Raw genomic sequence first — 27,356 nt, forward strand, 5'->3', positions numbered from 1 at the left:
TGTGCACAGTTCAGCTGAATGATGACGTTTACTTTGACTGTATGCTTTGGACAAAATGAACAAACTGTACATTGAAACAAAATAACCAGAACATTAACAATATCACTAGAGCTCGTGGTTTATCTGTCAGTCAGATGCTCGGCCACTGAGCTATGCTCGTGGCGTTTTTTAGATCTTTTATATATAAAAAATAATCTTTTATCTCACAACTGTAATAACGGCTTTTATCGAGCATGAGGCGAATGGTGCTTCTCAAACGGAAGGCTGCATCCTCAAATTCTGATGCAGTACCGACTCGTTTTCTTTCAGTTTATTTTCGTGAATTTAAATGTGTGCAGCCTTCCATTTGAGAGGCACCCACAGATAAGCTTTGTTGTACTGAAAAAAGCTCTGAATGAGGAGTCGATTCCTCTTGATGGGATCGATTCCATCGTGGGGTCGATTCCCAACGCCTCGGAATCGAGGAATCAATTCTTTTTTGAATCGATTCCCAGCTCTACTTTTTAAGTCAACGGGAGAGAGCGGTTCTCAGCGTCGTTGCCGCCGCTTTGCTGCACTCTTTCGGGGAAATAAAAGTTTGTATATATTTTATTTATAAAGTCTTTAATGTGGTGTAAATTATATTATTTTACTCAACGCAACGTAAGGACGTCAGTAAGATGTCAGTCAGCTGCGTCAGCAGTAACTGTTAGTCGTTTAGCGCTGGAAACGCCTTTGCCTTGCATGACATAAATGGATTTTATTCGTTAAAATTCTGAGTGTATTTTAATTTGATGTTAAAATATGTTCTCTAATTTCAGTACTGTTTGTTTTTGGGCAAGTTTTGGAGTCAGTCACGCCATCTTTCAGCTATGAGTGAAATGCGAGGCCGCGGTCTAAAGTTCGCAGTTCCCCCGCGAACAGCAGCCCTTCACCGGTTCAGATTTCGACGACACACCGGCACGAGAATTAGCACTATTTCGGTAAAAAGCTATTACAGAGAACGGTTAAATACTCTTAAATTAAAATGCTACTTCTACTGTATATGCCTCTTTATTTCTAAAATGCTTGTTAAATGAGTTTAAATGTATGTAATATTGTAAACTATGCTGTAATTCAGTTTGTCTTGTATTTTGTCCATGGGTGTTCTTGCTTAATAAATGTGGGGTTTTAACTCAGCATTTTTTAGAGTGTATGTACATAATTATAGTAATTTTTCTTTTTAGCCTATTTTAACCTTGATGTGGTAAAAGTACTCTATATTCAGTGCAAGATATTAACAAATTTTCATTTTGTCTGGGAGAAAACAAGTAAACATTGCTGCTTTCTCAGCTTTCTCAAGCTGCAAATGACTTCTCATCCTGACAGACAAAGGGAAAATAATTACACCGTATCCTAATTTACTGTTCATCATTTCCACATCCCCTGGTTAATTAGTTTGTTAGCATCAAGTCTTCAACCTCATCTTATATAAATAGTTTTTAAAGTGTTTTAATAGTGATAAATGCGTGTAAATGCACTTTAAAATTTTTTTTAAATGATCTAAAGCATCAAGTTTGTTTAATGCTTATCCCATCCTTCTGTATTAAGACTATAAAGGTTTACCAGCCTTGTTCATGAGATCAAGCGCTTAAGTCTGGCAGGGGATATGATATCTGTGATTTCTGAAGCCCCAGTTGGTTGTTGGTTCCGCAGCCAGTCACGTCGAGCAAAAGCGTACCTGACAGGCTCATGACATTCTAAACCTGTTTGACTTTTTTTCTGTGGATATTTTGAAACTCAAATTTTTAGTTTCTTTATAACATTTTTTTAAAATATACATTTGTTTTCTGCAGACCAGAGAAAGTGATCCAGGTGTTGAATGACACGTATGACCGAATTTTCTTTTGAGTGAACTGTCACTTTAAGGGACACATGTCTGACCATTTTTAAATTTTTTTTTTTAACTGGAGAGTGACTGCAACAATGTTGGACCTTTGTAAGAGGGCCTGTGGGGTTGTTTTAATTGAGATATAAACGTTGAATTTCCAAGGACACTGACTCACAGTCATTGACTAAACAAGACTGACATGATCACCATTTTTCCCATTTGTGCTCTAAACTTTGTTATTCATTAGAGTGATCATGAGTAGGAAAATGAGAGAATATTGTGAATAATGGATGCAAATATGAGCAAGATTATGGGAAATTTCCATTGACGTGATTAAATAAACAAAAGCCGAAGCGGTCATAAGATTTGACCGTGTAGGGAATGGATAACATGAACACATTTACCTACTGCATTGAAGCCTAACCGACAAAGTGGTGTCATACTTGCATGAATTTGTTTTTACAAAGTCACATGCGTCACATAGAAGCCAGGAAATTTGAATGCAAAACATTATCTTAATGGTTCTCCTAAACTGTGTCCATGTTTTTTTGTTCTTGCAGAAAGTGGTGTCCAGCACAACCTGTTCTGGGTTTTGACCTCCTTTCTGTAGGAACCCATGTGACCATGGGGATCATGTTCCAAACGATCATATGGATTTGCCTATACTGCTGCCATGCAAATTACCTGAGCGATTCAAGTAATCTCTTAAATCCATTACACTTGAAGTGCTGGTTTCTGATTTCATTGGGTTTTAGGACATGCTTCCATTATACGATAGAACTGATTATTATCTGTTGCATAAAAACAGAAAATATCCATCTATTCTGTCAAATCACAGCTGTTACAAGCATATGCACACTCATTAGTCCATAACGTCTAAAATCCACAGCACAAAATAAGACTTTTTCCCTCTAATTTGCATAGTTCTATATCATAAGCTTTAAAATTGATAAGAACCTCAACATACGTGGAAAACTAGAACAGTAAAAATGCATGTGTAAACTTGTAGACTTTCTAATCAGGGAAACACAAGTACAGTCTAATAGGTGCTAATTTCACAGTCCAGCAGCTGTAGTGAATTCTGGGAAATGATACGCACCACCCTGGTCATCACTTTCATACATCATTTATTCTGGCTCTCAGGTTATTATTGTGTTTTAGAATGAATTAATCTTATTAGCCTCACAGGTAAATGTCCTTAACTGTTTTGAAGGTCTTAAATGATCACATTTTGTGTGCTTGAGTCGCGGTGTCCAGATGTTTGGAACCATCTTGCTGTGCCACATTGGTATGGAGCCTGAATAAGGCTGTTATCTTAACAAATGCCATCTGGAAGTGTTTGGCAGCTCATGTGATTAAGTATCATATCACGGCTAGCAGCAGTAAAGATAAGCATTGAGTGACATACTGTAGGCCTGTTCAGGTTTGATGTGACTAAACAATGACTGTGTCTGAAACCTCAAAAATGCTTCCTGAAAAGACAAACATACAGATGTAGGAAGCAGTGTCATTTTAGTCATGTTTTTTTTTTTTTTTTCATTATTATTGTTATGAAGTATTATCATTCTTTTTGATAATCCATTTAAATCAATTGCAGTTTAAATTGAATGGTTCATTTGTGAATTCTACTGATCTGATTGCAGCAGCAGTTAACAACTCGATCACATCTTAAGCAGCACTCTCATAACAACTGACTTTCTGTGTGCATATAAATGTAAAATTGAATTGCTCTTGTCAAAAAAAAAGCAAAAAAAAGCAAAAGCAAATATGATCCTCCGAGCTTGAGTGTGCTGACTCCTAATAATTCATAATAATGTCAGACTGAGGTCTAACCTATTTAAGCTCTATCCAATCTGTATGACTGGGACATTAGACCCCTCTCGCTTTAAATTGGTATTTTGAGAAAGAGGAAGGAGCATCAAATAGCAAAAATATAAACGGTAGTCTTTTTTTTTTTTTTTGAGTCTGCAAGTCCAACTTTACATTTCTTTGCTAAAAAGTACAGTAAAACAGTAATACTGTGAAATATCATTACAATTTAAAATAACAGTTTTCTTTTAGTATATTTTGATGTAATTCCTGTGATTGCAAAAATTTTAAGCTGCCATTACTCCAGTCTTCAGTCAGTGTCATATGATCCTTCAGAAATCATTCTAATATACTGAATTGCTGCTCAAGAAAGATTTCTTATTAATGAGAATGAGTGTGCTTCTTAATTATTTTTGGGATATTTGATACTTTTTTGGACAATTTAATCCTTGCTGAAAAAAGTAATCAATCAATCAGTCAGTCGCTTACATTTAAAAGTAAGTACTTTGGTACTTTTACTTGATTAGATATTTAAAACACTTATACTTTTACATGAGACATTTTTCATCAGTATATCTGTACTTTAACTCAAGGGTTTCTGTTCATCGTCCAGTATTTCTGCCAATGATATCCCAAAATCCCATGCGAGCGGTTTGGCTGTAGATGGAGCACTTGAAAGAGGTAGTTTTAAATGCCAGTTTTTCAACTCACAATTAAATTTTTAATTAGAAATAAGCTTTTTTTGGCAATTTATTTGTGCTGCTTTTAATTTTGATTGGTAATCAACAGAGATGCGTTTTTTTAACCACATTACCAGTTACGACATCCACCAGCAAGAGCACACAGGACTAACCAGGCAAACCTAGTAGTACATACACGCACACATAAATAGACACACATCCTCTCACTTTTCTTTTAGACCCTCTAATTCAGCACTTTGTAGCTTCATTGATTGAACAGCGGCTTTAATAGCTTTCAAATACCGCAACCTATCTGAAGAGGAGCTTTGAAGCATGAAGAGAGATGGACCTCTAAAGATTAACTCTCAGTGCCGCTCACCTACAACATACCAGTTTTAGTGACGCTACTCTGCATCTGTCAATTGTCCTCACATTGGTAGTGACTATAGACCAGTAAAGACACACACACACACACACACGTCTGGTTTGCTATCCTTGTAGGGACTCTCCATAGGCGTAATGCTTTTTCTACTGTACAGACGGTATATTCTATTGCCCTACACCAAACTTACACCTAAACCTACCCCTTACAGGAAAAGTTCTGCATTTTTAGATTTTCAAAAAACTTAATTCTGTGTGATTTATTAGCTTGTTTACCCGTGGGACCTCAATTTATGTCCCCACCGTGACACGAGTCCCCATGAGTCTGTGTGTATTCAGGTTTAAGTCCCCACCTGAATAGAAAAACAGGTACGCGCACACACACAAGTTCGTTTTTGTGAAAAGTGGGGAGATTCCATAGGCGTAATGGTTTTTATAGTATACTTACTGTATGTGCTATTGCCCTACACCAACCCTACACCTAAACCTACCCCTTACAGGAGACTGTGCATTTCAACTTTCCCCAAAAAAACCTCATTCTGAGTGATTTATAAGCGTTTTGAAAAGTGGGGACATGGCTCAATGTCCTGAGATGTCACCTTCACCTTGTAATACCTATGTCATACCTTTGTCATTATAAAAATCTATGTCCTGACTTTTCACAAAAGCGCACACACACACACACACACACACACACACTCACTCTCTTACTTACTTACTTTAATGAACATCTGACTACTATCAGGTCTCAACAAACTCTCATGGCAATTCATAACTGTTTTTGGGTCAAAGACGAGATGTTCCATTTTGGTGTCTGCATCAAATTACATTTATAAAAGTGATTTTAAATACAAAGAAATCATATTAACTGTCTACTTTGATTCTTCAAATAACATCTGTGAAAGTAAAATGTCAAAATAAGGGTGAAATAATGTTCCATCGTCATTAAGCGTAACATATATTTATGTAAAAATGAAACGGCATACTTATTCTGTCTTGTACTTATTAAAATATATAAAATAAAAGGTGAAAACTATATTTTAAATGATTAAACATTTCTGTAAATGAGTAAATCTAACTAAAGAAGTTGAAGGACAGTGGCAGAGATTAGTAAAAGTCTTGGTAAAGAGTCTTTAAAACAAACACATATGGAGGGGCAGAACCAGTTGGATTAAAATACAAGCAACAATATTGTGCATATTTTTAATTTCATAATGCAATATTTAGATGTAAGTGTATAAAAAATAGTATGTTTCCGTACAAATCACATTGCATTCGTACAAATTTGCCACCTTGTAAAATAGTTCTGTTTTCTCATGAGATCGGGTTGACAGGTTCACGAGTGTCCTTCGCAACACGCCATCGGGCTTTAACTACCGTGAGGTGTTTGGACACCCACCGCCATTGGCCTCAACATCCCTCGACGGCAATTTCACACCTCAGTGTTCTACTTCTACATTGCAAGAAAGGTGTTGATGGTGTGAAAATTGTATTGTGGTCAGTTACCTGTGTTGACCTACACACAGTCCCCTCGCCCTCCTCACTTCTTCACAAAACCCCAGTGGGCTGAGATAACAGACCTTGAGGTACAAATGAGACCTTAGGCATCGAGCTGGTGGGCTTTGCTGGCGTTTTGTGTGGCATTTTGTCTTCAGGGTTTTGCGGGGCGTGCTAGAGGTCTTTCAGTGGCCAGAACCGCTACGGGACAGTGGAGCGAGGGGACGGTGCACTTCCCAGGGTCACTTTGGCTTGTCTTTTTCAAAGACTTGCACATATTCAAAAGCAGGAACAAAATAAAAGGCAACCTTGGGAGCAGGAGAGCAGCATATGGTGTTTGAGTGCTCTCATTACACTCCGTTCCTCTCACTTTCTCTGGCGTTCACAAGGGTCCTTCAATTTACCACAGTTGTACTCTGCAACAAAGAGCCCTTCTTTTGTACGGTCATCTAAAAGCGGTCTGTTAGCCTCTAAATCCCATTTTATGTTGCTCACCATTGAAACAAAAGACACAAGCGGTGCACACACTCGGCGTACAACAAGCACTCAAGCAGCAGGCTTCACGCAGCTAAATTGCGAGATTAGATTTTGTGTGATACGCTGAGCTTCCAGGCGTGCCGTGTTTATCTCCATGTGACAGGACACTGGACATGAGATGGACATGGGAAACAGCGGGGTTGACTCCATCCTCGGTCTGGTCTCTGGTTTCGCACGAGATCCCGTGAGACGGCAGCTGATAATTGGTTAGAATCCCAGCAGGCGGAGGCACTGGTTTAATCTTGTGTGTGTGTAATCCTAACGCCTTGTCTGGCACTGATAGGTCCACACCAAACCTGAAGCGTTCCCCTGAGCTCCTGAGACACACGGCTTCAAAGTATGCGGGGGAACAAATCCTGCGTGTGTGAGAGAGAGAAAGCATAACAGTTTGTAATGGAGAAGATGTTGTTGTCGACATATTTTACATACAGAACTGCTTGAATTTCTCCATTTGTAAAGCTGATTGCCAGTAAGAGGGGAAAAAATAAAAGGAAGTTTTTAACTTGCATTCCCATCCTCCTCCTTGAGGCTTTTGCCTGGAGGCAAGGTGAAAATGTATTGACTGTGTAAATTAACTATTACTTTAGTTCTGTAGTTTTCTTTGTATTGATAGATGAGATTAATGTGCATTAAAATACTACCACTAAACTACTTTGTGCAGAGTGCAAGTTTTTGAAAAAAGTCTCTAATTCTCACTAGAATTAAAAATACAGTAAAAACAGTAATTACAGTTTAAAAGAAAGGTTTCTATTGTAACAAATTTTAATATGTAATTTATTCCTGTGATGACAAAACTGAATTTTCAGTAGCCATTACTCCAGTCTTCAGTGTCACATGATCCTTCAGAAATTATTCTAATATGCTGATTGGGTTCTCAAGAAACATTTCTTATTATTATTAATGTTGAAAACAGTGCCACTTAATATTTTTGTGGAAACAGTGATGCATTTTTTGTATATACTGTATATATTGGTATGGGTATATACACTAAGTGATATTGTATATTGTGAGGAAGATGCTAAATGGCAGTAGTGTACAGTCAGTTCTGAAGGGAAAAGCTAAGTTGTGTAATGGCTAGAGTGTTTTTCTTTGTGAAGAGGTGAGCACCTCGGTATAGAGTTCAGCATGTTGACAGCTGACACCGTTCTTTACTTTACAACGGTGGGTTAGAGTTTGCAGAGAAATTTGCTGTTTCTGCTTGTACCGTAGCGTACTTTATATTATCTTTGTTTCTCTGTACCTGTATAGTGTAGCAAACTCTGTATGCTGTTTACCTGTTTTTGGGTAGATGTAATAAAAAAAGCCTAAATGAGCTCTTCTGCCTCAAGTTCTCTCCCTAAACTAGCTAAACATCCCATGGTTGGCGGCTGTTCTGCTGTCTCTGGGTTGAACGTGACCTTTCTGCTGAACTGTCACATGCAGCACAGGCCTGTCACTGGTGTTGTTCAGGGCTGTCACTGTTCTAGAATGGAGTAGGAGTTTGCAGGATCCATTCCTGGATATGGCTTGGTAATGAGCGATAGCTGCATTTGGCTGGGTTTACTGGCAGCCCACGTTAGATAAATGGGGATCCTGACTGCCCGACGCAAGCAGGCTCAGCCTACAAGCTGCCAATAGAGATCAGGTTGCATTATGAAATTAAAAATATGCACACTATTATTGCTTGTATTTTAATCCAAGGTGCCACTGGTTCTGCCCCTCCATATGTGCTTGGAGAAAATATTCACAAGTGCATGACAACAGAACGGCTTTCTGCATGATTGTATTTTCCATAATAAGTCAAGTACCCTTAGAAAGTTTTGACTCATTCTCAGGAAACTGTGCCATTTGTGAACCAAAGACACTCTTAATAGAACCTTTCCATTTTAAAATGTTTGTTTTTCATTGGATTTGTAGCCAATTTGCACATCCCCTTTCATTACCATTACATAAAACAATATAATTCTATATAATTTAGCTGTTTGAATCTAAAATAACATGGTTTCACTGTAATGTGTTTTTAAAACAATATTTATTTATATTCTAACAATATTTTCTAAGAAAATGCAGAATTTCCTTCTGTTCACCTCTTACATTATTTATCAGTATTTAATTTTGTTTAGTCTTTTGCCTTTTTAATTCATTATTTAAACACTGGGGGGACGACAGTGATCTTTTTATTATAGTTTATAGAGTTATAGAGTTTTTCTTAACATAAAATTCAAAATAATTGACTATGTTGTGGTGTATATGATATTTGCTAATTCAGACCATCATTATCTGTTTTGGCAATGAATTTCAACCCCCCAAATTTTTAATATGACTGACATTTTATTGGTTGAAAATGTTGGGTAATTTTTATTTACGTCCCCCTGTGATGTCTATAGCATTTGACTTTGATACTTTGTAAACATGTTTTAAACATGACTTTGTAAACATTTTTATACTTTATATTTATATTTATATTATTTTGTGTACAAATGGCTCCATTTGCCCCTGGGTTAGTGTCTGTGCCAGTGCCACAAATTAAGTCACAAGTTAACATTCAAGGAAATCACAGGGTTGCAAATCAATCTTATTCTGTTCTATGGTCTTGTAGCACTTGAGCCCCACAATGATGGTGGAGCTTAACGACTCAATATATCAATATGCATCTTCCAGCAAAGGGTACTTAGCCCAAGCAGAGGGATAGTAGTATTTGAAAGAAAATCCACATAACACATTATAGAAGACATAAGGTCATGTGCAGAGGGCATGGTCATCTCAGACAGGATGAGCCTCTTAGGTCATTGAAAGGAGCTGAGAGAGGAGTTAGTCTGATGTACATGTCAAAAGAAGTGTGTGACGTTGGTGTTTGCCATGAAATACCACTAAAAATAACTGTTTAGTGCATTCACCCTGACTCTCTCTCTTTCTCAGACGCACACACACACACACATACACATATACTCGCTCACACATATACTTGCTCAGCTTGTTTGTACCTGTCCCTGTTCCCCAGACTCGGCTCTATGTTTGTACCGAAAGCTGCTATCTTGCTCTCTAATTACACTATAGCTCTCTCACACACCTTTCTTACCGCGACTGATTGTCTCTTCCATCTCCCCATTCTCAGAGGTTTTATTCTGTCTGTCACCCACCCACACTCACACTGTACACACACAGGACACACACTTAAGCCCCATCTACGACCCGACAGAGCTGCCGAGGCTGACATTTCGCCCACTGAGTGGTCAATTAAAGAAGAAATCCATGGCATTTATGCCTTTATCCATAAACGTAGACCTCTGTCATTTAATGATGCTACCCCCTACAGACACAGGTGTATATACACAAACTCTCATACACAAACAATTACACTTCTAAATTTGTCAATTGTTTTTCATTTCTTCCCCTCTCTTTCTGCTCTCTCCCCTCCCTTTTCTCTCTGCCTTTCCTTTACTTATATTTCCCCTAAAACTGAAAATTGTTCAAAGCTCGCATGGCTTGCTTTCTACAGTGGAAAACAAAAGCTCACTCACTATTTTCTTCACTATTTTCCAGGTCTTCTGATGCAGTATGATAACTTTGTGTGATGACGAGATCGAAATTTAAGTCATTATTCACTGATAACCTTTCCCTTCAGTAAGCTGCTAACTTGACAGCTTAAAAGCGAATCATTGAGTCAGTGAGTTGGATTTGTGAAGTAGATCAGAGAAGAAATTCTTTTGAACCAGTTCTTTTCAATAAGCATGTTGCTCTGGTTCAAGGATTGAACTGATCAGAATAAAAACAAAATTGCGAAATGTGGCTTAGTTCAGTTATCAAAGGCCGCGATTTGATTGAATTGTATGTGCTGTGTGTTTTGAAGTGAAGTGTGGCACTGTGTTCATTTACACATATACAGCTCATGATTCAAGTGTTTTCAGTGGCTCAGAGTGGCTTGGTTTACAGTAAATGCTGCTTCACACTGACTCATCTCTCCATGTGCTGGGAGTTTGGAACAAATTCATATCCTCATATAATGTGCATTTGGGGACGAAACATGCACAAAATCATCTTCTCAAACTTGTAATGAGAACCAGCTGTTGTTAATAAAAGAGAAGCTTTAAGTGCTCCCTGTGGTTTTCTGCCTAATTAAAAGCTTGATGGTTTAATATTTGAAAATTTAGAAGTTAAGTATTAGTATTTTAATTTTACAGTTGTACTGAAAAATGTATTTATATTTGATTGATTTATTGATTGATTGATTGATTGATTGATTGAATTTACTTTTATCACTCATTTTTTTTATTTCATGAGAAAATATTACGGTTGTAATATCCGTTTGATATTTTTATTTAGTAATAATAACAATCATAATAAAATGTAAAATAAAAAAATATAGTCAACTATTTTATAGTCACGTTGATATAATCCCAAAATATTTTCTTTCATTTTCTTTCTTTTCTTTCAATATTTATCAGAAAAATCTAAATTTAGTTTAGTTTATTTATTTACTTATTTGTTTTTTATTGCTTTTGCTAAAGCCATAGAAGACTTTATTATAGCACGCAAGTCGAATTGACTATTTTTCTGATGTATTTTTGGAGCTTGAAAATGGCATTATGATGAGTAAATAACAACAGATTTTTTTCTGCGTAAAGTACTCCTTCAGATTACTGATCTCAATAACCAGCTTAATTATCATAAAATGCTACACATTTATGAGGGTCTCTCACTGAAGCTAAATGAAAGCATCTTCCATATTAAAAACACAAAACTGACAATAATGGCGATAATAGAATGACGGTGCGAGAGATGAGCAGTGGTTTACTGTACTTCTAGTCCTCATTTTATTGGTCACTGCGCTGTGCATGTGGGTGGGCAGGTGCTTAGGGGGTCTTTAAAGTCGAGCTGCAGATGATAACCAAAGCTTCTCACAATACCGTTGCTAATTCTGAAGTGTGGAGAAATGCAAGTCTTATTCTGTATAATCTCCTATTTTCAGAGAGGGGGACTGCATAACCCATTAATGTAGATATATGAGCTCCATATGGTCTTTAATTCTTAAGGCATTTGCATAAAGGCAGAAAATACTTATCCTTATTCTTAGTGATATGCAAATCTCTAAGTTAATTTGCATAACTTTCGCATTTACTTGCATCAATAAAGGCATGACAGCTCCACTTTGTGTTCTCAAACGGGTCCTGCTGGGAACACGCACAGGCCTGGGAAAAACGTGCAAATAAACTTGTAAACACACACAACACAAAGTAGCTTATAACTGACTCCATCAGGACACATCTGCGCTACGATGCTAAATCTTTGTTGATAAAGTTCGACTACGTTGTATTGTGTTGTGAAATATACAGGCACACTGTGGCTTTGTTTCAACCTCTCTCATTTACCTAGCATTACGCCTTATCTGTTTTCAACTGTCTAAAAAGTAATTAACATTTGTCACGACAGAGCATCATCATTTAGCATAGATGACACTTTTGTTTGTGCATTTCATTCATATAAAGCACATTAATCAATATGGTGCTAAAAGATTATAGGAGTCTTTTACCGTATGACATGAAGACCTGAATGAATGAAGGAAAAAGGTTGCATATCTTATGCAAACGGTTTCTTATTTACTCTCATTTACGCAAGAGCAGCGCCACATTTAGTAAACAGCTGTCAGAAGTGAATAACACCCTTTATCTCAGTGTGAGATATTATGCGCTGTCCTCCAGAGTAACAGGAGCCAAACTGATGCTAGCAACATGTAATCACATGCTAATATTATGGAGCGCATGTTCAAGCAAAGGCCTCCAAATTTCTTTCAATTCCAGGGAATTTGTTGGATATTAGAAAAGGAAAACTAGAGGACAAAGGCACTGTAGGACAAGTCTTCATCTACAAACTGATCATTGTCCTTTCACTGCTCTCAGTAAATGTCCATGTCCTGCCCTATTAAAACGTCTGAATTATGACTTCATCAACAAACTAAGCCTCTCATCGCGTCTTTAAATGCTCACAGGGTTTTTTTGTTTTTCATTTCTTTAAGATGTCTTTGGAAATGTGAAAATTTCTCTGTCAAATGTTGGATGCAGGTATGATAGTTTGTCCAATATATGTGTCTTTTGGGAGGGACAATTTGTTTGTCCTGGAGATTATTACCTTATGCAGTCCTGAGGGATAAACCCTGCAGGCAGACAGTTTCTTAATAGCATTTTACTTTATCAGGGTACACCAATGTGCACCCCGTGTGTTTGCTTTTAGACGTCGAATCGCAACTCTGATGGAAGCAAACATCAAGTATCAGAGTAAATTGGAAAATACCCCCCCCCATGAAATCTCAAGGTCCCCAAAGTAATTAGCGTCTCAGGCGGGATGGGGGCTAGCTGAGGGAAGCCCCTCTGAACCCCTTACCTCTACAGTCATCCTCCCTTAAGAACACACACACACAATTGCGTTAGTCCATTTCTCAAACCTTTGTCCCTCTCCTCAGCAATGATGCTAAGTTTGATGATAAGATGCTAAAACTTCGTTCCACACTACAAAACAACTGCGAATACTAATAAAATACAGCTCTCTTGTTCAGAGCTGACAGTGACTTGCATTATGTATCAGTTCTGAAGCATTGGGGTGTCCTGTTCCGTTGTATGGACACATGCACACACACACACACACACACTGCATTTCCCCTAATCCGCATCTGCCAGAGAGGCCAGTTTTCTACCATTTTCTGAGATTAAACAACATCTCACTTGGTGATATGTGTCAGATAAATGTTTCCTCAGACAATAGAAAGCTCTTATTTATAAGAAGAATAATTTTACTGTCCTCCCTGACCAGAATATACAGGTTAGAAAGGTGGGATTGAATGGTTTTGCATGCCTCAGGGGGAGTGCGGTGTCTGGCTTAGATAAGGAGGATGTGTCCCCTCATCTCCATGCAGGTCTGGTGAAACATGGCTGCAGGCCAGGTCAGGGCACCCATTACCCATTAGAGGCATAAATCTTATCAAAAACCAAGCTGTCAAATGCTCATCAGCAGACATATCTGATGTTTTTGTGGCTTTCTGGTGAACCTGGTTGTCTACAATCTGCATACTGTCATGAGGTAATGTGGCCTGCAGCTCTGAGGGAAAAGCTTTATGCACTGGGTTGGTTTGTTTCTTGTTTTTATATGCATATACAGTAGGAAAGCAACAAGGCATATCCAGATTCAATATTTGTGTCACTTCCTGTTGATTGGCATGTTTTAATTTGGTTGTTTTTCAGCATAAATGTATCCTTTGCTGCCTGTGATATTCCATAATCCTGTGATTGGCAGTTGGTGTTTTAAATTTATCTAATTTAATTTCTTCTGTGAATTAATCATTGTAGTCATTAAATATTTAATATGATTATTTCTAAAGCTACTTGAAATTGTTCTGGATCATAAAGGTGTGGTCGCATTTACCTTTGTATCACTAAATTTCATGGGCAAAATGCAGTCATTTCAACAGGAATCATTTACATTACATTTACATTTAGTTATTTAGCAGACGCTTTTATACAAAGCGACTTACAAATGAGGCGAAAAGAGCAACAATATGCAAGCGCTATGATAAGTCTCGGTTAGCCTAACGCAGTACACGTAGCAAGTGTTTATTTTTATTTTTATAAAGAAAATAAGTAGATAGAATAAAAAAAAAAGAAAGCTAGTGTTAGAGGGTCAGATAGATACAAAGAAGACTAATAAATAAAAAGAAGACAGAGTGTAGAGAGTGCTAGAGTTAGAGGGTCAAATAAAGATGGGAGAGAAAACCAATGGTATGGGTTTTCTTTTTTCAAGGAATCAATGCAATCTGGAATATTCCCCATATAGATTTCACATTGGATTGGAAATTTGCTGAACTTATAACACACAAATTCACCACAGTTACAAATATAAAGCTCCTTGGCTTGGAAGTGACCTTTGAAGCTTCATGCATCACTACACTATTGACAAAGGACAATGGACCTACTTTGCTTACAATAGTTTCTCAAATGTGACGGCATGACATGACAACATTGTGCAATATAAAATATGGATAGCTGCTCATTTTGAGATGTTGAGTAGTTGAGATGACTAAGCCTAATTATTATAATTATAGGGAAACTCTTTTCAAGAAATAGTGCTTTTAAAACTTTAATTCGACTGCAAATAATTTTGTATCTTTATAAGACTAATACTGCTACATTTAAATAATAATAATAATGATAGTTCCAATATTTCATGGATTCCTAGTTATTCCTAGGATTCGTTGGACAAGGTGTCTTCATGCACAAAATACTGCGTATGAAATTATTGACTGATTTGGGCAGCTGCCTTGGTTTTGGACGCAGCATCGGTGTGCAGGTGGTGTGGTTTTGACCTCTTGTTCATCCACCTGCCTGTGTGCTTTGGCTCATGTGAGTTACGTCTCATTCATGGTGCTGTCATTTCCCAGTCCTTGTTCCTTTCCATGACATGCCCTCGCTCTTTCTCCCCATATCCCTTTTTTATTAACTTTGTCACTTTCTGTCTGTTGGTCACATCCTTTCATCCCTATCAATATTCTTTGCTCTCTTCTTCTCTGTTTCCATAGAGATGGTTCATTGTCCTTTTGAGAGCAAGACACAGAAAGTCCTAAAGATCTTCTGCACTATTATTCCTCTGCTTTTTCATCCCTCTCTCCATCAGTATCTCAGCCCTCGCTCTCTTTTCTTTATCCTTCTACCTTTCCCGAGACTATCTCTCCTCTGCCCCTCCCCTCTCGTACTTTCTTTTTTCATTTGCTCTTTTCTCTGTCAATGGACTGATTTCTTTTTATCCAGGAGCACAGCAAGATTAGGAGATATTGTATCATGGCCAAGACAGGCAAAGCCCTTTTCTGTCCCTGACATCTAATTAATGGTAATCCTTTAAGCTGCTGCTTGTAGAGCAGACCTCTTGGTCTCTGTCTCATTTGCAGTTACAGAAAAGAGAAGGGAGGAGTGTTTGGAAGTAGCGAAGGGATTGGACCTTCTGCCTGCTCAGCATGTCCGGTCGCTCGACCTGTTTTGACAAAAGTGTTTACACTGGGAAAAGGTGTGGGTTTGTGCATGTTCTAAAATGTTGGGTGATAAGGATTTGTTGTGCATTCATTCAGTATTCAAGAAGCAATTTGGACTCTTTTTATCACTCTGTCTGTGTGTGTCCAAATATGCATAGTTCCATCTTACACAATATGCAAGAAAGTATGTGAAAAAGTGGGGATGTCCAAGTATTCATTATTCATGATAGCAGACATCTGTGCACATTTTGCCAAGCTAAAGAGCCATCAGATTTGAGAAAGCTGAAATTAAAAAAAAGAGGAACGAGAACTGTGAGCCAGGCAGCTCTTTTCAAGTTTTTATGCATTGCTGCTCAAAAGTCTGGGGTGGGTAAGATTTATGTTTTTTTTTTTAAAGAAGTCTCTTATGCTCAGCATGACTGTATTTATTTATTAGAAATGACAGTAAAAGCACTAATATTGTGAAATATTACTACAATTTAAAAATACCTGTTTTTTATTTGAAAATATTTGAAAATATAATTTATTCCTATGATGGAAAAGCTGAATTTTCAGCAGCCATTACTCCAGTCTTCAGTGTCACATGATCCTTCAGAAATCATTCTAATATGCTGATTTGGTGCTCAAGAAACATTTCTTAGTATTATCAATGTTTAAAACAGTTATGCTGCTTATTTTTTTTTTTTTTTTTGTGGAAACAGTGATACAGTTTTATCAGGATTTTTAATGAATAAACAGCATTTATTTGAAATAGATTTTTTTGATCAATTGATCAAAAATGTGCAAGAACTAGAAGTTGGATGTAACACTTTGGTTGTAGTTGTGAGTTTACACTAGAAGATTCACAATTTCTCAAATAGGAAAGAATGGCACTAGCAATGCCAAGGTTATGGGTACAATTCCCAGGGAAAGCGAAAACTGATAAAATGTGTACCTTGAATGCAAAGTAAGTCACTTTGAATAAAAGTGTCTGCTGAATGCAAAACTGTAAATGCAAATCCTCCCATTTAAATTAATTTAATTAAACAGATGTAAATATTCACTTTCAGCCCACGTTCATTTGTAAAGCAGTAAAACTCAGTCATAAAACCCCTTCTTGCATTTGTGGATAACCCGTTTTAGTTTCTCCTTTAAAAGATGATTAACATAGAGTCGCATTTACAACTGCAACATTTCAGCTGAGTCCTGAAGGAATATTTCCCCCTGCCGTCATTGATATTGCATTGTTTTCTATTATTGCTTGAGCTTGGAAACCCTTGACAACATTGCAGGGAGTAATTGTCCTCTCGAAAGATATAACGGCAAAATAGATTCAATTAAAAGTGAACAAAGAATGCCATTTGAATTGCATTTTTCCGAGCCAGCAGTCCTTATCTGGGCAGTCTGTTGTTCCCTGGGCCGCATTTTTCTATCGGTGGTGTGTCTCTGTCTCTTCCAGGACAAATCTATTGAAGTTTAAGTCTGAGATGTCTGACCCAACTCCATGTCACGTGTAGATGGAGGAAGACCACTGGGAAAGCCAATATCCACACCCGCTGATGTCAGTAGTGTGAAAACCAGTATTATTTTTGCTTAGACAAGGCATGTTTTCACTCTTGAAAATAATTATAACACACCCACATGTTCAAACAAAAGCCATACTGCACCTCCTACAGAGCAGTGATTAATGCAACTTTCAAAATGTGTCTGAATCACACATTTGTGTGTGTTATTAGTTCCCGACACGCTTGCTGATGAATGGGCACATCCTGCTCGTTCTGCATCGCCCGTCCCCGTCACTCCCACGCTGGTCCCGTGCCCAGCATAGTGCCACACAGAGCACACAAACCGCAGTGTGCAACAATCTGACACAGAGGTGGTCAGGTGTGGGTGTTTCTGTGTGACGACGGAAAATATGATGACCACACCAGCTGACTGACAATGAATTCATTAACCTACATCAGAAGCAGAGGACAGGAGCCATTCTTTAGCCATATGTGCTCTGCTAGCTGGATGGAATCCACTGAGAGGATTTCAAGTGAGGAAAGTTCGTTGGGGACGTTGGCTTTTATTATGCGGTGAAACAAATGGATGTCCATAAATGATCACACCATATGTCTGTAGCACTGCATAGTGGGTGTTTTAAATAGAATCCTCAGATATGAATGCAGTTATTTGGTGAGAAAAACAAATGTTCTGGGATTAGTCGACAGCATTTGTTGCATAATGATGATTACAGAAAATAGTTGTGCATAATTTAGAAAACAAAGGCAAAACATTTTCGCAGAAAAATATGCATTTATTTGAATAGCAAAAACTAAATGCTAAATATTTTTGGTAAAGGATTTCAAAATGAGCATTTATCTTTTAATCTATTCCTTATCATGCTGTCTACTTTCACTTGTAGCTTACAAACCATTTATTGTACTGTTTTAATTTTATTTATTATTTTGAACAAAATAACAACTATTTATGAAATTTCCCTATTAACGTCCATAATATTTATATTGACATTATGAATGCATGTTTGCAGACAAACAGAAGAATTGAAGTTATGTACTTATGAGTCAAGTGTGTATTTGTAATTTGAATGTGTTGCCCATTCTTACTGACTTTAATTGTAAAAACCTTACTTTTTAAAACATAAACAAAGGGACAGGCATTATTTTGGTAATTTGGAAGTCGGCGAAATGCCACAAATGCAGTTTATTGAATTAATTTATATTGAACCCTGAGCATTACTTTCAACCTGCACTGAAAGAAAGATATTTGTAGAAAAACAAGGTCTTGAGATACATTTTTTTCAGTGCTGTGTTTTTCTGAACGCGTGTCATGCGCAAGATGCTGCAATGGTCAAATACCTCCGTCTAGCATGTGTTTACATAGAAAAACAATGGAAACGTAGCGCAGTGAAATAGAAAAACACATTCTGTGTGAACAGCCCCTAAAACATCTGTAAAAAATCAACCCAAATAATTCCTTCATATTAACACAATACTTTGGGTCGTATTTTATAGACTTGTGAATAGCAATTTAAAGGTTTGCAGAAGTAGCAAAGTGAGCAGAAATACTAAGGCACACGTCAGTAAAGCAGCAAGCAAACTGACAGACTTTGACGGTCCACTCCCATTGTCCCTGTGGAGTTGTGCTACCTTTGAGCGGTTTTGAAAGGAGGAGGGGAGGGCGAGGGACAAGAGCGGCCAGCTGGAGTTAGGGAAAGCTTTTTTTGTGCACCGTTGCCCACGACACATTTCAAATTAACCTCACTTGCTTCACCAGCCCTTCCGCCGGGAGTCCCATCAGAGCTACCCACCACTGGACAATGCTCTATTAGAGGCATATCTCTTCACTCTTCTGTTCAATCACCCGATGGCTCCTCTGGTGTGATAGAGGTCTAGAAATAAGCAGTGAGATTTGAGAGTTGGATTTGCTCCTTTGTATTCATATTAGCAGAATGCAATTCAATAAGACTAAAATGAAAATAACTTCAAATATAAAATAAAACAAAGGTCTATTCCCCATCAGACCCAGCTTTATTTTTATAGCCTTGATTTTCTCCCCCCTCCTCTCTTCGCCCTTCTTCTCTCTAGGTAGTGTCTTTTCTCCACCCTGTTTGTTGTCTTTTTACACTAGGCAGTGTTGAAGAGACTAAAAATATATGTGTTTGCTAGTGAGCGGTCCCAATTGGACTCCCTGCTGTGAAACAGAATGTGAACACTGATCAAATAAAGCCCAAATCAGCGGCACCGTGTCTTTAAGCGCTTTGCTTGAGTGAATAATATAATCAGCGGATTATCGATTTATAACCTAGAATAAAACGGTACATAAATTGGGCTAATCTCATTAAAGTTTAATCTAACACCTTTTATGAAAATTGACTTATCCGGAGTGATTACTTTAATGGATTGTTATGATCTGATGGCTGTAAGTGTTTAGGAAGCGTGTGAAGGTTCTTCTGAGAGTGGCATGAAGAACAGTGATTGGATGGAAATGTCAGGATGTGCAGCTATTATTTGTAAGTGTATCTGTTTCTGTTGCATTGACAAAAGTATCTGTTTTTGTATCTGTATTCAGATTGAATCAAGGATAAGTGGGGCTTAAACCCAAACTAAATGAATTTTTTTTTTTTAGACGTAACTCTATTCCATTTATAGTTTTACTTTGCCTTTATATGCCTTGTATAATTCATACAATTATATATTTTTTACAGCCTTCATATAAATGTAGGGACACTACCATTCGTTAAGACTGGAGACTGATCTGAAGACTGGTATAGTGATTGCAGAAAATTCAGCTTTGCCTGTCAGGGTTGGGGTGAAGGGATGAGGCGAGGACTCAGTGGTGCAGGAGAATGGGCTTTTATTGATAAGAAAAATACACAAACCAAACCAAACCAAACCAAACCACCCGTAGAGGCGAGGCGAGGCGAGGCAAGGCAAGGCAAGATCGACGGTAATATTGATGACGAACTGGCACAGGACTGCAAACACAAGGAGATTATAAAGGGAGCAAATTAGGAGGGTAACGAGGAAACAGGTGGGGTAAATTAGCCAATAATCAGGAAACAAGATGGGTGGGGTCAAGACAATTGACATGAGAGCACATGGCACACATAAAACTAAGACAAAAAGCCATGTGCTCACACAAAACAAAAACACAAGCACATGGCCAGCAACACAAATCACCAGCCATGTGCTAAACAGGACAGGAACACGCAGCTAATGAGAATACTCATAAGCCGCCTGTTCACACAAGACATGACAACATGAAAGCACGCAGCCAATGAAAAACACTAGCTGCGTGCCACACAGCACAAGACATAACATGAATGCACGCAGCCGATCAAAACACGAACTGCGTGCAACACAAAACACAACATACGCGGACAAAAGAGCGCGCGGCCGAGCCAACTCGAGACCGCACGCTCACACAACGAGACAGAACGTGCAGCGTGAGTGTCCGAACCCCGACACAAAACCGAAACTCAACACATGAGTGCCGGGATCCGAACACCACGCTCCAACACGAAACAAGGCACGCAGACGAGAGAGCGCACGGCTCGAGCACACTCGATGCCGCGCAGCCACAGAAAACAGGACAAGACGGGAGTGTCAGGGCTCTGTCACAAAACCATGAATAACACTAGACAGAAGTGACAGAACCCTGATATTGCCATCATAATAACAAATAACATTTTAAATATATTAAAACAGTTATTTTAAGTTTTAATAATATTTTCCAATACTACCGTTTTTGTGTTTTTCTTAAATAAATGCAGCCTTTTGGAGCACAAGAGCGGTAGTGTACAGCATATCTGTGAGTGGTGGAGATTCAATCGATTCATTAAGTCAAGTCAAGTCACCTTTATTTATATAGCGCTTTTAACAGTACAGATTGTGTCAAAGCACTTAACAGTATCAAATTGGAGGATAGAGTGTCCGTAATGTATAATGATAAGATTAAACACTCAATTTTCAGTTAAAGGCATTTCATTATTGAATTCAGAGATGTCATTGTCTAGCTCAGTTTAGTTTAAATAGTATCTGTGCAATCAAATCGACGATAATCGCTAGAAATTAAGTGTCCCCCATTAGATTCTTTTGAATCCATTCACCAAAAAGATTCATTCACTGACTCTTTCTGCAAGTTCCATTGCTACACCAGTAGGTGACAAATACTGTTTTTTTTTTTCTTGTTCCACAATTGTGAAAAAAAAGTGAGTCCTTGAATCATTCACCTTATTCGTTAAACAACACAGTCATTCACAACTGAAATCAAAATATTTTAATGTCGTTTTGGCTATTCCACATTTGTACATTCATACATTCATACACATGTAGATTTGTAAACGTACAAAAAGTGACTCCAGAAAGAGTATTATTTTATGTTTTAGTTCACAAATGTTCTAAATAGTGATTTGTCTGTGCAGCCTACTTGAGACACAGAGCCATGTTTTCGTATATATATCTTGCTTTTAAAGGTTTTAAAAAATAACATTGACATTGTGGAATAATAAAATAAATAAAAATGTATCATATAGTAAGTTAATTTAATGTTACTCTTGACAAGTTCAGATTTCTGAGACATTCACAAACAAATGAGACTGAAACTTAAGAATCACACCGTGCCCACATTTTCATTCATGAAGTTCACACTAGTTGGCTTCACAGACCCACTCTTGTGCTATATATGGATTAGTTATTCGTAAGTCATTATGTGTGACTTTCTGAATAAAGTATTTGACTTTGGACACATCTCTACAGTGTCAGACCACAGAGTCCCTCTCTCAAATGAAAGACTAAAGTACAGACAGCGGAGGAAGTGACATTCGGATGACATTTGGTGGCTTACTGGCATTTTACTAGATAGATGAGAGTAAGCTTCACTTCAGCTGAGTTTAAGACCAGGCGTTCCACAAAACAGCGTTACTCAGGCCTCTTTTATCTTGAGGCGCATGCACTAACCTCCAACACCCGCGCATACACACACATTCAGGCATTACTCCGTCATTCTCTCTCACAAGCTGTCAAAATCTTCAGAATTCTCATGTTTCTTTTCCGCTCGCAGTGGAAAGGAGAACACCATGTATCCCCTCTTGTCACGGTGACCCTGATCATAAACTCATGTTCTTCGCTCTTGAAAGATTGAAATCCAGCGAGGCAAAGAAACATAAACTTTTCATCAAGTTTTGCTCGAGACCGTCTCTTTCCTGCTCCGCCCTGCGTGTTTCTCTCTTTCCCATTTCTTTCATTTTCCCCCCATCTCTGCCTTTCTATCCATCAGGGAGGGCTCTGTTGGAGCGCGGCGGGCCTTGCAATTGTCCTCATAAATTGTGTGCGTGTCAGGGTGAGGAAAAGAACTAAGTGTGTAGTAAATAACAAAGTGCTCCGTCGACAGCGCCACATTCTGGTCAACGAAATTACCCAGCGTGCCCCGAGAGAAGAGAGGACGTACCCCTGACATGATGAATGGTGGTAGAGGATGGCACGGAAGACCACCCGGCATCCTCCTTACCTGTGCCGCGAACGAGCGCAGCCAACCCCAGAGCCCTTGATGATTTAAATGGATGAGTGTCTTTATTTCCCCGTAAAAGAAGCTGTTTGTCTCTCAGCTTGTGTAATAACCGATCTTTCAGCAGACATCGGTAACTGCTATCATTTTTCATTCCCCCTGTCCATGACACACATGGGCTTTTTTGCTTTAGCGCTCTCTCCCTTCTTATTCGATCCCTTTCACTTTCTGTCTCGTATTGATCACACATTCATAACTGCCAGCACATTTTTGTTGCTCTTGACTTTCGCTCTGGCTGTGTCATTCTCCAGCCGTTTGCATTATTATGGTCGGTCACTGAAGGCTAATGTGTTATTGCATTAGTGTTCCTATTTCTCTCTCTCTCTCTCTGTCCCAGTCTTCAAGATTTTATTTTCCATCATTTTTACATACAAATGGTATTTTCTACAAATACAGTACTTTGTTGATTTAATGCTCAAACATGTTACTGCATGTTTGCAACCCTGTTACCCACACTTTTTAATAATTAAATTTATTTTATTTTATAATGTAGCTCTGCATTCATTTAAATGTTTATTTAATATTTATTGCCAAAATTTGTGTTTTTAACAGCAGTAGCACAAATCAGGGTTTTAAACTAGGAACAGGGTTGCAAAGATGGCAAACCTTGTAAAAATGAGCAGAAAACAAAACAATTTTAAATTCAGTTTTACCTCCAAAGGCTGTTGGTCAGCTTTTTCTAAAGGTTGGTTTAGCACCTCATTTCACTGACCATTTTTTTTTTTTAAAGAAAATATTACTTCTAAATCTAAAGAATTTAAATTAAATTACAATTTTAAAGAGTGTCTGACTATTTTGCACCAAATTCATTTAAAGTACCAAATAAACATTCTCTCACATCGCTCCATTTTTCCTGCACATTGCAAAAACAGCGTTCACACACATGCTTTCCTTCTGAACAGACACGTTTGCTCCTTTTCTATCATTCATCTCACTGTTTTTGGCATTCTTTCTCTGCTACCTTCACTCTCACATTCCCTTCTCACACCCCGCCACATTACACGTTACTCTTTTCTCCTCTATTTTTTTCTTCCTCTGCTTGGGAGTTTCATAATCTCATATGTACCTATAATCTATTTTGTCAATCATAGCACTCTTCCCTTCTTCCTGGCCCAATCAGATGTTTTGTTTTGGTTTTTCTCTCAGTGCTCCAATACCTAAGAGATATGGGCTTTTCTGGGCATGTTACATAAGCATTGTGTCTCTGCTGATAGCTGATTGACAGACACTGATTTATGTTATGAGGTGATGTGGTTTGAACCGCATGGAATCAAATTCCTTGACACGGTAGAGACGTCATCTCACTTTGTGCCGTTGTCCTGGTCTCCAGGCTATGCAACTTTCTTCCCAGCTCGCACTGGTGACAGCCACCAGAAATAAGATGAATTGGTTTAAGGGAGAAATATTCCATGTTTTTTTTTTTTCCTAGAAACTTCCAAAAATAACCTTGACTGTAAGACCTTGAGGAAAATGGTTGCGTTTTTGACGTCACAGGCCAAACAATCGAGCCGAGTCCTTTTTATCCTAACGCCTCGTAGTACAACATATCCATTAAATGTCCTTTTTATATAGTCTCATCTTCTCCATGCACTTTTCAGATGGTGAAACATCTCCAAATAGACATGCATTGCAACAGATATTGGATTGGGTCAATAATATATTTAATAGTTTTATTGTATAATCTTTTTGAGATTATTGATTTCTGTTCCCGTTTCTTGCTTGCAGGATGAGGGCTCACTTTGGAGTGTATTGACTGTGGTAGTGTTATGATACGGGGAGACTTGCCCTCAGGCTCCACTCAGACGCTTGCTGGGCCGCAATTATTGACCCCACTGACCTTCCGACAGCTCCATTTCATACATGCTGCCTTATGCATATAATCGTCTCTATACTGATTTCCTCTTGTGAAAGTGCATAGAAGTGCATAGCAGTGCCGCCCCTCCCAAACACCTCATTTTTAATCTCAGAGATCGCTCATTATCTCATCTTGCTGTAGTTTTCCATGAACACTGAGGAATTTAGGAATGAATTTCACTCACTGATAATGTTGTTTATTTGCACGTGCTTTTTGCGCATTGCTGCATACACACACACTACCTTTCAAATGTTTTTAAGTGTTTTTGAAAGGCGTTCTTAATGCTCACCAAAGCTGAATTTATATGGTCAAAAATACAGTAAAAACAGCAAAATTCTGAAATATTATTACAATTTAAAATAACTCGTTCTTTTATTTTAATATTTTAAAATCTAATTTGTTCCTGTTATGGTATTTCACCAGCCTTTTCTCCAGTCTTCAGCGTTACATGATCCAAGATGTTGAAAACAGTTGTGCTTCAACTTTTTGCTTCACGAGACATTAATTGATTGACTGGAGTTGTGTGGATTATTGTAATGTTTTTATCAACAGTTTTGGACTCTCATTCTGATGGCACCCATTGGTAAGGAAGTGATGTAATGTTAAATTTCTCCAAGATTGTTCAGATGAAGAAACAAAGCCATTTCATAATTTTTGGGTGAACTGTTCCTTTAATATTTTTTGTGAAAACTGAGTTTTTGTTGTTGTTTTTTGCTCAGGATTTGATTTGATTTAAAATAGAAATCTTGTGTAAAATTATAAATGTTTTCACTGTCACTTTTGATTATTTTAACGCATCCTTGCCGAATAAAAGTATTAATTTCTATCCAAAAACAAAAAAACTTAATGACCCCAAATATGATATATGAGTTGTAAGTATTTCCTGGAATTTGAAGCACCAGTGCCAATCCTGTTCTTTATCTTACTCTGTAGAACCCAGATGACTTCTTATCAGTTTTTCAAACAGTACATTCATACATTCATCTTTTCTTTTATCATTCTTTTAATCTACAGTTACATGAGACGTGGTCCAATTGTGTCCTGCGGGCTTCTGCGGCAGGCAGAGAACTGCTGCAGTTCTCTCTCCATCCATGTATACTCTCTCTTTCTCTCTCAGATGGTCGGTGTGCGAATCAGTGGGCTAGAGGTGACCCCCCAGCCCTATTACCCAAACCCACCGTCAGCAGCAGAGCACATTTCCCAAATGAAAAGCTTCTCCCCCTCAGTCTCAAAGCTCCATCACACTCCTCTCTCCATCAGATTGCTGCATCTCTTCTTTTATAAGGCTCTTAATGGTTTATAAATTGCGTGTAATGATTCGTCCTCTCCCCTCTGTGCTCTGAGATTTTTTATGGCCTTTCTGGTTTTGTGAGGCAAGTTTTTGTAAATGGGCAGCAATATCAAGGGCTTCAAGGGCTGTGTGCAGAGCTGCAGAGAGGCAGGAGGTTAAACTGTATGAGCTGTGTCTTATGTGGTGATCACATTGGGAGTAGGACTGTCTAGCTGGGCTTAATTCTGTCTAATTATTGCCTTGACATGATGTGATTGTTTTCTGTTTAGAGAACTTTCATCAGCAATCTGAAATTGATTTTCCAACAGAAATTACTAAGTGTTGTGAAGTCTGCATATATGAAAAAACTCTCTAATGCTCACCAAGATTGCATTTACCTGTATCTGATCAAAAATACATGTCAATCTAGTAATAGTAGGAGATATCATTACAATTATTACCAGTTTTACATGTTAATACATTTTATTAAATTAACATAACCTAATTTATTCCTCTGATGGCTAAGCTGAATTTTCAGCATCATTACTCCAGTCTTCAATGTCACATGATTTTTCAGAAATCATTTTAATATGCTGATTTGGTGCTCAAGAAACATTTCTTACTATTATCAATGTTGAAACCAACTGTGCTGCTTAATATTTTTGTGGAAACCATGATTTCGTTACAAGATTCTTTGATGAATAGACAGCATTTATCTGAAATAGAAATCTTTTGAAACTTTACAAATGTCTGTCACTTTTGTATCTATGTAATGCATCCTTGCTTCTTTGTATGAACATATAAAAAACGTACTGACCCAGAACTTTTAAACTGTAGTGTATTTGTTAATACACAAATTTAAGGTAAAGCAAAATGAAGCAGGGCTTTTAACAGTCTAGTCCACCTCACTCCTGATATCTGCCCACAGAAAACCCACAATTCACTAGAGATAAAGAGTAAATGGTTCTTTTCTAGGCTGTTTCATATTCATCACACTTGTGAAGAAGTTAATATAATCATCTTGTAACAGGGTGACATGAATTCATAAAATAGGTCACAAACCTTTCTTTTAAATGATTTGCAGCAAGACAACCGTCTCCTCCATCACAGTTGTAACAGTGATATTTTTGCTTAGACAGCTGCCAATTCTTAGACCACATACAGAGTAATACTGAATGAAATAGGTTTTTATAAAAGTACTGACATGCTCACAGCAGTGGAAATTATGCATTTCTAAAAATAAGCAACCAACATGCCATAGAAATGTGGGGAGAGTGCGCTAGAAGAGATTTCAGATATTAAAGAAATGAAAGGTAAATTGCTCTCCCTGTGTGATCTAAACTGGGCAGTGCTAGATACAGATGTAAATGAGGTCCAGTCTCTCATTATTGTTTTCCAGTAAAACTTAAAACAAGATGAATATACAAGTAAAATTACAT

The 27,356-nt window shown here is 37.8% G+C and overlaps 1 long non-coding RNA gene across 2 annotated transcripts in view; it reads left to right on the top strand.

The window, feature by feature from the left end:
- Positions 1-269: 269 nt before the first annotated feature.
- LOC131552475 (uncharacterized) overlaps positions 270-27,356 on the top strand; it is a 32,474-nt gene continuing 5,387 nt past the window's right edge. The window contains exons 1-3 of one of the 2 annotated variants that reach the window (XR_009273979.1): positions 270-575; positions 801-962; positions 2,410-2,546. This is a non-coding gene — a long non-coding RNA (uncharacterized LOC131552475). Of the gene's footprint in view, positions 576-800; positions 963-2,409; positions 2,943-27,356 lie in introns of those variants that run through there. The other variant, XR_009273978.1, reaches the window with a different exon arrangement.

Source organism: Onychostoma macrolepis, chromosome 13 (genome assembly GCF_012432095.1).
Source record: "Onychostoma macrolepis isolate SWU-2019 chromosome 13, ASM1243209v1, whole genome shotgun sequence".
Taxonomy (NCBI): domain Eukaryota; kingdom Metazoa; phylum Chordata; class Actinopteri; order Cypriniformes; family Cyprinidae; genus Onychostoma; species Onychostoma macrolepis.